Source organism: Hylobates moloch, unplaced genomic scaffold, assembly GCF_009828535.3.
Source record: "Hylobates moloch isolate HMO894 unplaced genomic scaffold, HMol_V3 SCAFFOLD_7, whole genome shotgun sequence".
NCBI lineage: Eukaryota > Metazoa > Chordata > Mammalia > Primates > Hylobatidae > Hylobates > Hylobates moloch.
The window spans coordinates 54861423-54873333 of record NW_026652282.1 but is presented as its reverse complement, the minus strand read 5'-3'; the positions used below and the strand labels follow the sequence as shown (position 1 = coordinate 54873333).

The 11911-nt window shown below is 36.1% G+C and overlaps 1 pseudogene; it reads right to left on the bottom strand.

Annotated features, from left to right (window-relative positions):
- Positions 1 to 11361, bottom strand: part of LOC116811092 (polyadenylate-binding protein 2-like) — a 33188-nt pseudogene extending 21827 nt beyond the window's left edge.
- Between the last annotated feature and the right edge of the window lie 550 nt (positions 11362 to 11911).

Sequence of the window (11911 nt, the reverse complement as noted above, 5' to 3'; positions counted from 1 at the left end):
ATGGTGACAAAATCCCTTAGCATTTGCTTTTCTGTAAAGGATATTATTTCTCTTTTACTTTTGAAGCTTAGTTTGGCTGGACATGAAATTCTGGGTTGAAAACTCTTTCTTTTTTTTTTAAGAATGTTGAATATTGGCCCCCACTCTCTTCTGGCTTGTGGGGTTTCTGCAGAGAGATCCACTATTAGTCTGATGGGCTTCCCTTTGTAGGTAACCTAACCATTCTCTCTGGCTGACTTTAACATTTTTTCCTTTGTTTTAACCTTGGAGAATCTGAAAATTATGTGTGTTGGGGTTACTTTCCTAGAGGAGTATCTTACTGGTGTCCTTTGTATTTCCTGAATTTTAATATTGGCCTGTCTTGCTAGGTTGGGGAAGTTCTCTGGGATAATATCCTGAAGTGTGTTTTCTAACATGGTTCCATTCTCCCTGTCACTTTCAGGTACACTAACCAAATGTAGGTTTGACCTTTTCACACAGTTCCATATTTGTCGGAGGTTTTGTTCGTTCCTTTTCATTCTCTTTTTTCTCTAATTTTGTCTTCATGCTTTATTTCATTAAGTTGATCTTCAATCTCTAATAACCTTTCCTCCGATTTGGCTATTGTTGATTGTGTATGTTTCACGAAGTTCTTGTGCTGTGTTTTTCAGCTCCATCAGGTCATTTATATTCTTCTCTAAACTGGTTATTCTAGTTAGCAGTTCTTGTAACATTTTGTTAAGGTTCTTAACTTCCTTCCATTGGGTTAGAACATGCTCCTGTAGGTCAGAGGAGTTTGTTATTATCCACTTTCTGAATCCTACTTCTGTGAATTCATCAAACTCATTCTCCATTTCATTTTGTGCCCTTGCTAGAGAGGAGTTGCGATTATTTGGAAGAGAGGATGCATTCTGGTTTTTGGAATTTTCAGCATTTTTGTGCTCATTTTTCCTCATCTTCATGGGTTTATCTACCTTTGATTTTTGAGGCTGATGACCTCAAAGATGGGGATTTTGTGGGAGGGTCCTTTTTGTTGATGTTGATGTTATTTCTTTCTGTTTTTTAGTTTTTGTTCTAATAGGCCTCTCTTCTGCAGGTCTGCTGCAGTTTGCTGGAGGTCCACTCCAGACCCTTTTTGCCTAGGAATCACCAACAGAGCCTGCAGAACAGCAAAGATTGCTGCCTGCTCTTTCCTCCAGAGGCTTCCTCCCAGAGTGGCACTGGTCTGATACCAGCTGGAGCTCTCCTGTATGAGGTATCTGTCAACTTCTGTTGGGATGCCTCTCCCAGTCAGGAGGCCCAGGGGTCAGGGACCCACTTGAGGAGGCAGTCTGCTCCTTAGCAGAACTGGAGCACTGTGCTGGGATAACCCTCCTCCTCAGGAGCAGCTGCTGTCTTCAGAGCCAGCAGGCAGGAACGTTTAAGTCCTCTGAAGCTGCGCCCACAGCCACCCCTCCCCCTAGGTGCTCTGTCCAAGGGAGACGGGGGGTTTTATCTATAAGCCCCTGACTGGGTCTGCTGCCTTTCTTTCGGAGATGCCCTGCCCAGTGAGGAGGAATCTAGAGATGCAGTCTGGCCACAGCTGCTTTGCCGCACTGTATTGCGTTCCTCCCTGTCCCAACTTCCAGGCCTCCTTAGCACTGTCAGAGAAAAACCACCTACTCAAGACTCAGTAATGGCAGATGTCCCTCCCCACACCAAATTCGATCATCCCAGGTCAACTTCAGACTGCTGTGCTGGCAGTGAGAATTTCAGTCCAGTGGTTCTTAGCTTGCTGGTATCCATGGGAATGGGACCCGTTGAGTGAGACCACTTGGCTCCCTGGCTTCAGCCCTCTTTCCAGTGGAGTGAACGGTTCTGTCTCACTGGGGTTCCAGGCAACACTGGGGTATGATAAAACACTCCTGCAGCTATTTTGGTGTCTGCCCAAACAGCCACCCAGTTTTTTGCTTGAAACCCAAGGCCTTTGTGGTATAGGCACATGAGGGAATCTCCTGGTCTGCAGATTGCAAAATCCTTGGGAAAAGCGTAGTATCTGGGCTGGATAGGACAGTCCCTCATGGCTTTGAGAGGACCCCCACTCCTTGCCCTTCCTAGATGAAGTCACCTCACCCTGCTTCTGCTCACCCTCCCTGGGCTGCACCCACTGCCTAACTAGTCCCAATGAGATGAACAGGGTACCTCTGTTGGAAATGCAGAAGTCACCTGCCTTCTGCATTGGTCTTATTGGGAGTTGCAGACCAGAGCTGTTCCTATTAGGCCATCTTGCCAGATCCCCCAATATTTTAATGTACTTAATGTTAATTTTATATTTTTTAGATTTCCTATATGTGTGTGTGTATGTTGAAACTATGATGGACATTCACTTCCAAAGGTATGTTTCTTCAAGAATGACTGTGCCCTTCATCCAGTTCTCTGTAATATTTACATCTTACATAATTATAGAACAATATCAAAACCAATAATTTTATATTGATAGAACACATATATATGTATATAGTTCTATGTCATTTTATTATGTGTATATTAGTAAACATCATTGCACTCAATATTTCATCAATGTAAAGATCTCCTTTGTGTTACCTCTTTACAGTCACACCCAACACTTCCCCCTATTGCCACCATGTGGGAATGACTGAATTGTTCTCTATCTCTATAATTTTGTTATTTCAAGAGTGTTATATAAATGGATAATACTGTATGTAACTGTCTTAATCAGTTTTTGTGCAGCTATAAGGCAATACTTGAGGCTGGGTAATGTATAATGAAAAGAGGGTTATTTGGCTCATGATTCTGCAGGCTGTGTAAGAATTATGGACATGACATTTGCTTTTAGCGAGGGCTTCTGGATGCTTCCACTCATAGTGGAAGGCAGAAAAGTGATAGCATGCAGAGATCACATGTATTCCCAAATATACACACACAACTTTATGTATCAATAAAAATATGTATGATTATTGAAAGGAAAAATGATAACATGATTTGGTGGAGTTTTGAATTATATATATGTAATATATATGAAAACTGAAACATAAAGAAGAAGGATATATGGACTCATATGTTGGTGAGGTTTCTACATTGCATTCAAAGTGGTAAAGTCTTAATTCTGAGTAGACTGCAAAAGTTAAGCACAAATATACTGCCCTTCAATGTGTGACTAAATAAACAACTGTGGTACATTCATACAATAGAATACCACTCAGCAACAAAAGAATGAATTATGCAGATGTACAACAACTTGGATGAATCTCAAAGGCATTATGCTGGGTAAAAAAATAAGCCAGTCTCAAAAGGTCACTGCTATGGTTTGGATATACATTTTTTTGACCCCGCTAAGTCTCATATTGAAATGTGATCTCCAGTGTTAGAGAAAGAGCCTAAGGGGAGGTGTTTATGTAATGCGGGAAAATCTCTCATTAATGGTTTTGTGTCATCCTCATGGTAATGAATGGGTTCTTGCTACACTAGTGCCCAGGATAGTTCCCTGAGAGCTGGTTGTTGAAAAGAGCCTGGCACCTCCCCCTGCTCTCTCTCTCTGTTCTCACCATGTGACTCTGCATGGTGTTTCCTCTTGGCCTTCCACCAAGAGTGAAAGCAGCCTAAAGCCCTCACCAGTATATAATATGTAATGATCTAACCAGAGTAACTGGGATATTCATCACCTCAAACACTTATCTTTTCCTTGCGCTGGGAACATTTGAATTCTTCTAGCTATTTTGAAATATAAAATAAATTATTGTTAATTATAGCCACCCTATTGATCTACCAAACACTAGATCTTATTTCTTCTATCTAACTGTATTTTTGTACCCTCTCTTCATCTTCCCTCACTCCTCCAACTGTCCAAACCCTTCCCAGACTTTGGTAACCATCAGTCTACTCTCTACCTCCACGAGATACATTTTTTTCGTTCCCATATATGAGAAAGAACATGTGATATTTGTCTTTATGTGCCTTATTTCATTTAACATAATGACCTCTAGTTTCATCCATGTTGCAGCAAATGACAGGATTTCATTCTTTATTTTGTGGCCCAATAACATTCCATTGTGTATATATACCACATTTTCTTTATTCATTTATTGATGGACATTTAGGTTGATTTTATATCTTGGCTTTGTGAATAGTGTTGCAACAAATATGAGAGTTCTGATATATCTTTAACATATTGATCCTTGACATATTTAAAAAGAAACCCAAAACTCAATCCCATTTATAATAACTACATAAATAAAAAATACCCATAAATTGGCTGGGTGCAGTGGTGCATGCCTGTAATCCCAGCACTTTGAGAGGCCGAGGCTGGTGGATCACTTGAGGCCAGGAGTTTGAGACCAGCCTGACCAACATGGTGAAACCCTGTCTCTACTAAAAATACAATAATTAGCCAGGCATGGTGGTGTGTGCTGGTAATCCCAGCTACTCAGGAGGCTGAGGCAGGACAATCACTTGAACCCAGGAGGCAGACATTGCAGTAAGCTGAGATTGCACCACTGCACTCAAGCCTGGGAAACAGCATGAGACTCCATCTTAAAAAACAAAAACAAAAACAAAAACAAAATAAAAAAGCAGAAATGGATCTAACCAAATAAGTTAAAGATTTTTGGCAGAAAAATTATAAAATATTGATATAATAAATTGAAGAGAACACAGAAATGAAAAGCTATCCCATGTTCATGGATTGAAACAATATTTTTTAAATGGCCATACTCTCCAATGCAATTTAGAAATTCAACACAATCTCTATCAAAATACCAATGACATTCTTCATAAGAAAAGAAAAAAACAATTTAAAAATTCGTAGGGAACCAAAAAAGACTCTGAATAGCCAAAGCAATCCTGAATAAAATGAACTAAGCTGAAAGCATCATACTATCTGACTTTAACATATACTACAAAGCTATAGTAATCAAAACATCATGGTACTGGCATAGAAACAGACACATAATCCAATGGAACAAAATAGAGAACCGAGAAATAAATCTGCATACTTACAGCCAACTGGCTTTTCACAAAGTTGCCAAGAACATATATTGTGGAAAGTAGTCTCTTCAATAAATGGTGCTATGAAAATTGAATGAGCATATAGAGAAGAATTAAATTAGACATCTATCTCTCACCATATACAAACATCAAATCAAAATGGATTAAATACTTAAATCTAAGACCTGAAACTATGAAACTACCGACAGAAAACTTTGAGAGATCACTTCAGTACTTTGGTCTGGGCAAAGATTTTTCAGGTAAAATCTTGAAAGCACAGGCAACAGAAACAAATATAAACTAGTGGAATTATATCAAGCTAAAAAGCTTCTGAGAAGCAAAGAAAGCAATCAATAAAGTGAATAGACAACTTACAGATTACAAGAAAATATTTTCAAATTATTCATCTGATAATGATTAATAACCAGAATTATGTGATTCATGTCATCAATTTGGACAAACCAAGTGGGCAAAAGATCTGAATAAACATTTTCTTAAAAGAGGACATACAAATGGCCAAAAAGTTTATGAAAACATTCTCAACATTAGTAATCATCAGGGTATGGCAAATAAAAAATACAATGAGTTATTATCCCATTCCAGTTAAAATGGACTTTGTCAAAAAGACAAACAAAATAGATGCTGGTGAAAATATGAAAACAGACTGAATAATAGTCCACTGTATATACCTTGTACACTGTTAGTGGGTATGTAAATTAGTGCAGCCACCATGGAAAACAGTATGGAGGTTCCTCAAAAAGCTAGAAAAAGTACATATTTTAATAAACTTAAAAACAGAAAAATAGTTTATTATGTTAACACAGATATTTATATTTTTGTTGCTTTTTTTTCATCCCTGATGTCCCAAGTTACTCCCTCGAATTATTTTTCTTACCTCTGAAGAATTTTTTTATATCATTTCTTTTAGAGTCAGTCTTCCGGTGATAATTCTTTTATTAGACATTCTTCTGAGAATGTCTTTATTTCAGCTTCATTCCTAAAGCTTATTTTCACTGGGTATAGAATTCTAGGTTGATGAGTATTTAATAACTTTAATGATATTGCATTGCCTCCATGGTTTCTGATGAGAAATTTGAAGTCCTTTGAATTTTTGTTACCCCATAAGAAATGCATCTTTTTTCTCTAACTGCTTTCAATATTTTTTCTTTACCTTTGGTTTTTAGCCATTTAATTATAATGTTTCTAGATGTCTATTTTTTAAGTTTATTCATTTGAGATTTCGCTGAGCTCATTGGATCTGTAAGCTTAGGTCTTCAACCAATTTTGGGATGTTTTCAGCCATTATTTATTCAAACATATTTTTTTTCTCATTGCTTTTTTTTTTCCCTTCTGGAACTCTGATACACAAATTTTAGAACTTTTGCTATTGTTCCACATTACCTGAGCCTCTGCTTACTTTTCTCTTTTTTCTTCAGATTGGGTGATTTATATTGCTCTATCTTCAGGTTCACTAACACACTTATCTGTTATCTCTAATGTCAGTGCTTTCAGTGAATGTTTTGTTTTAGTTGTTGTATTTTTCAGGTCTAAAATTTCTACTTTATTCTATTTTATAGTTTATATTTCTCTGCTAAGACTTTCTATCTTTCCATTTGTTTCCAGAATGTTATTCTCTACTTTGTCATAATGACTACTTAAATGTTTTTCTGGTAATTGTAAAATCTAGTTCATCTTAGAGTTGGCATATTTTGATTGCTTTCTATTATTTATTTATTTATTATTATACTTTAAGTGTACATGTGCACAACATGCAGGTTTGTTACATATGTATACATGTGCCATGCTGATTGCTTTTTAAAGTGTGAGTGGTTGAGATTTTCCTAGTTCTTTGTATGCTGAGTACTTTTTAATTGTAGATTGGACATTTAAAATATATTATAAAATTTTAGGTCTTATTCTAATTCTTAGAATGCTAATAAGTTTTTGTTTGTTTTGCAGACTTTAGTTCCTAATTTCCAACCCACTTTTGTGGGCTGTGATTCCAATGTCATTTTAATTTTCAAAGCCTTTGCAGTGCTATTCAGATTTCTTCCATGTGTACATCACTCAGGGTCCAGTCTGGAACCCAGGCAGTATTCTACTTTGTAATTCAGTTGTCAATGTCTTTTGTATGTTTTTTAGGGATGGATCCACACATGTACATCTTGAGAGTAAACTCACAAATTCACAAGCAAATTCATGGCATCCCTTCCTTAAACTCCTTTCTCTTTGTGGTTACCTTGGCACTCTCCAGATTCAAGGGACCCACTTTTTGGTCCTCTGGTTAAAAATCCAGGGCTTTTTATTCTCCTCACTATGTCATGCACTTCCTGGAACTGGGCCTGCCTCCAGGCTAAGCCATGGGGAACATACTAGTAAGAGAAAAGAAAAACCTACATATGTGATCGCTTTATCAGATTTTCTTTTTTTAATGTAATGTCTTTTTCTGTTCCAAGATCCCATCCTCATTAAATTCAATGTCACATCTCCAAAAGCTGACTTTGATAGATTCTTAGACTTTCTTTGTTTTTGATGACCTTGACAGTTTTGAGGAGTGTTATTGGGCATTTTGTATAATATGCCTCAAGTTGGATTTGAAAATCTACGGTTTTCTTTTTTAAAAAATTCAGTTTTTATAGTTTCCACTCATATTCTTCAGACCAGAACTCCTTTGCTCAAATTGAAAAAAAAACCTCCTTTCAGAATTTTAGTTTCCTGCTTAGCTACCATTGCTGTTGTCACTATGAAGATTTTGCACCTTAGAGAATGGATTTGCCTTGAGGCTGGAGTCAGAAAGAAATAAAAATCAAAACAACAGAAAATTTTTCCTGCTTCCTCTGTCTGTATAGGTATTTTCATTCCTGTCCTTGGTTGAAAAAAGTATGGCTTCTCTTGGAGTTCTTTTTGTCAATATTCATTACACAGTTTTGGACTTTATACTGCCTGTTAGTCCATGATAAGGGATACAGAAGAAAAATAATATGCCAAATACTCTGGAGGATTGGCTGTACTTCAGATTTTAGTTTTCTTTCACAATTCACCTGCTACCATTTACTTTGCAGAATCTCAGATAGTTCTTTCATACATTCTGTATGGGAATTTCAGTGGCATTCACTGGGAAAGACAGAATAATGGAGTGTGTTTCACCAAATTAACCAGAAAAATAACTTCATTTTTGCTTACTTCTTTACTACTACTAATTATAAGAATCAGAAATAAGCTAAATATCCAACATAAATAACATATGGCATACCAACTCCAAGGAATAATATGTAGCCATTACAATTTTAATTAGGAAGACTACAACGCTATGGGAAAATGCTTCTTATATGACATTAGGTTTTTAAAAAAGTAAAACAAAATAAGTTATGCGCTAATATTAAACCCTCTAAAATAGATATGGAAAAAAGTTAAAATTTGGGGATCATAGGATTACGGTTTTATGTTAATGTTTTTTCCTTTAAAAATATTATTTTGTTAAGATGATAAATAGTACCACTTCTATGTTATAAATGAATAATATGTCATGAATTACACAAATCTTAATATATAATGAACTATATTTATTTGAAATATTTTTCTTTGGATCGTTACAAAAGTACAATGAATTCAGTTGTTAGCTCCATATGGAAATTTAAAAAAATATATTCAATTACACAGACATGAAAAAGAACAAAATTATGTCCTCTGCGGTAACATGGATGCAGCTGGAAGCTATTATTCTAAGTGAATTAACACAGGGAAAGAAAATCAATTACTTCATATTCTTACTTATAAGTGAGAGCTAAACGTTGTGTAATCATGGACATAAAGATGGAAACAATAGACACTGAGGACTACTAGAAGAGGGAGAAAGGGAAGGGAATAAAGTTTGAAAAACTAACTATTGGATACTATGTGCAACCTGGGTGATGGGATCAGTTGTGTCCCAAGCCTCAGCATCACAGAACGTACCCATGTCACAAACTTGCACATGTACCTCCCCAAATCAAAAAGTTGAAACTATTTAAGAAATAATATTTGTTATCTTTTAAATCTCATTTTTAATTTTTATAAATAGTCTGGTTTCTGCATATGGCCTGAACATAGGTGACCAAATCTACTCTGTAAATCTCCATATACCATTTTGATAATCTACTTCTTATTCTCCTCATTCTTTCTCCTTAGTCTGAATGAGGAGGTTTGTGAACTAGCCCAAGAGCTCTTCAGGGTCAAGCCTGCTAAGTAATTGAGCTATCTCAGTTTGGTATACTGGAAGATTTCTCTTACTTGGTTGTTATGTTTTGTTCTGAGTGTCAGGGAAGTTAACTCAGTCTCCTAGCTAGAACAGAGAACCAGGATCCAGAGTGCTCATTACCTCTGGTCAGATGCTTCTCAATCTTGATACTTGGCTTAAACAAGACTCTACTCTCTTGGAGTTACCGCTTTCTCACAAGACCATTGGGATTAAGCCCTTGACAATTAACTACCACAAATGTAGGCTGATGGTTTTGTAGACCTTGAGTTGTGGATGCTAACTGTTACTCACCATTTTGGGAATATTCACTTATTTCCCTCCCTCCTAAAATACCTTATTCTAGAATATAACCTTGGCAATTAAAATGACTAAGACAAAAACTACCAATAGCTACAGTTGCTTTGCAAAAATAAAATTTCCAACTTAATTTTTGCTCTTTCAAGGAGAGGTTTTTGTTCATTTTGTTTAGTTTAACTTGTTTTATTTTAATAGGCATCACTTACTTAGTTTTTTTTTCTTTTTGTGCAAGATGCTAGCCTTATTCTGGTTTCTTGAGGTACAGATGTTTTAAAATTCAGTGTACCTCAAACTGCCTGCATATTATCTCTCAAACATGGGAGCTCCCAGAACTTGTTATAATCTGCCTTAATATATTTATCAGGTTCCTATCCCTTTTTGGGAGCTCCTTTAAGATAGGCATTGTATCTTACTGCCCTCAAAAATGCTAGGCATTTCATACCTATTTCCATGGGAAAGACCTATTTGTGGATTTGGATTAACTTATGATTTTTCTTAACAGACTTTATTTTAAAAACTGTTCCAAATTTACTGAAAAATTGAAGATAGTACAGAGAGTTTCCATATATCCTGCACCCACTTTCCCCTATTATTAACAACATACATTCGTGTGCTATATTCATTACAAGCAAAGAACAAGTATTGTTGCATTATTATTAACTAAAATTTATAGTTCATCAGATTTCCTTAGTTTTTATGTAATGACTTCTTGTGTTCTATGATCTCATTGAGGATACCTCATTATATTCAATGTCATGTCTCCTAAAGCTGACTTTGACAGATTCTTGGACTTTCTTCATTTTTGATGACCTTGACAATTTTGAGGAGTATAATTTGCATATTTTTTATAATGTCCCTCAGTTTGGATTTGAAAAACAATGTTGCTTTTATTTTTTTAAAATTTATTTTTATAGATTCTGGGGGTTTAAGTGCAGGTGTGTTACACTGGCATATTGCATAATGGTGAGGTTTGAGCTTCCAGTATATCCATCACCTGAATAGTGAATATTGTACCCAATAGATAATTTTTCAATTCTCTCTCCATTTTCCACCTCGCCCCTTTCAGGGCCCCCAGTGTCCATTATTTTCCTCTCTATGTCCATGTGGTCAAACTTGGGTATGGATTTTGGAAGAAAGACCACATAGGTGAAACGCCCTTCTCAACACATTGTATCAGTGGTACATATTGTTAACTAATGCTGTTAATTTTGATCACCTCCTTGAGGTGTTGTATGCCAGATTTCCTTGTTACATTTTTTCCTTTTCCATACTATCCACTATGGGAGGACGTCCGTATGGGTAGCCTATACTAAAGAAGTTGGGGGTTATGCTCTACCACTTTGGTGGGTGGGATAAGTGTATTGGGTTTTAATCCATAGGATAAAAAAATATATATAATATATTACATATATTATATGTTATAAATATATAATATATATCTCCATTATTCCATACATATATAAATAACTAATTGAATAAATAGGGTAGGAAAGACAGCTCTTCCTTGGAGTAAAATTCCAATTAAAGAAGGAAATAGAACATCCGTGATATAGTTTGGGTATTTGTACCCTCCAAGTTTCATGTTGAAATCTGATCCTCAATATGTTGGAAGTGGGGCCTAGTGAAAGGTGTTTGAATTATGGGGATGAACTCTTCATGAATGGCTGGTGCCATCTTTGGGGTAATGAGTGAGTTCTTGATCTATTAATTCCAATGAGAACTGATTGTTAAGAAGAACCTAGCACCTCCCTCTCTTTTCTCTCTCTTGCTTCTCTCCTCTTGCCATGTGATGTCTGCTCCCCTTTACCTTCAGCCATAACTGGAAGTTTCCTGAAGTCCTTACTAGAAGCAGATGCAAGCACCATGCTTCTTGTATATCCTGCAGAAACATGAGCCAAATAAACCTATTTTCTTTAGAAATTACCAAGCCTCAGGTACTCCTTTATAGTAGTGCAAAACGGACTAAGACAATCATTATTTAGAAACCACCATAGTAATGTGTTGCAGACAAGGTCCACCAATGAAAGCTAAAATTAGTAGGTCTGAGGATAAACAGAACTTGTACAGTCTCAAAGTATCATTCCTCAAGATATTTATCAATTGCAAAGGGATATGTGGTAACCATATAGTGAATAAATCAATTAAACCGAATGATCAAGGTAAACATCTCCAGTATTGACGTCATGAACCTCTTGATTTAATGCACTGAGAATAAATTTTTCGAATTGTTACCTATTTTTTGGATTCTGTGGGATTTTCTACATAGGTAATCATATCATCTGCAAAACAGTTTTATTTCTTCCTAATCTGTGAATCTTTTAATTTTTTTCTTACAATTATTGCATTGGCTTGGACATGCAGTACAATGTTAAATAGGAGTAGTGAGAGGAGTCATTTTTGCTTTTTTCCTCATCT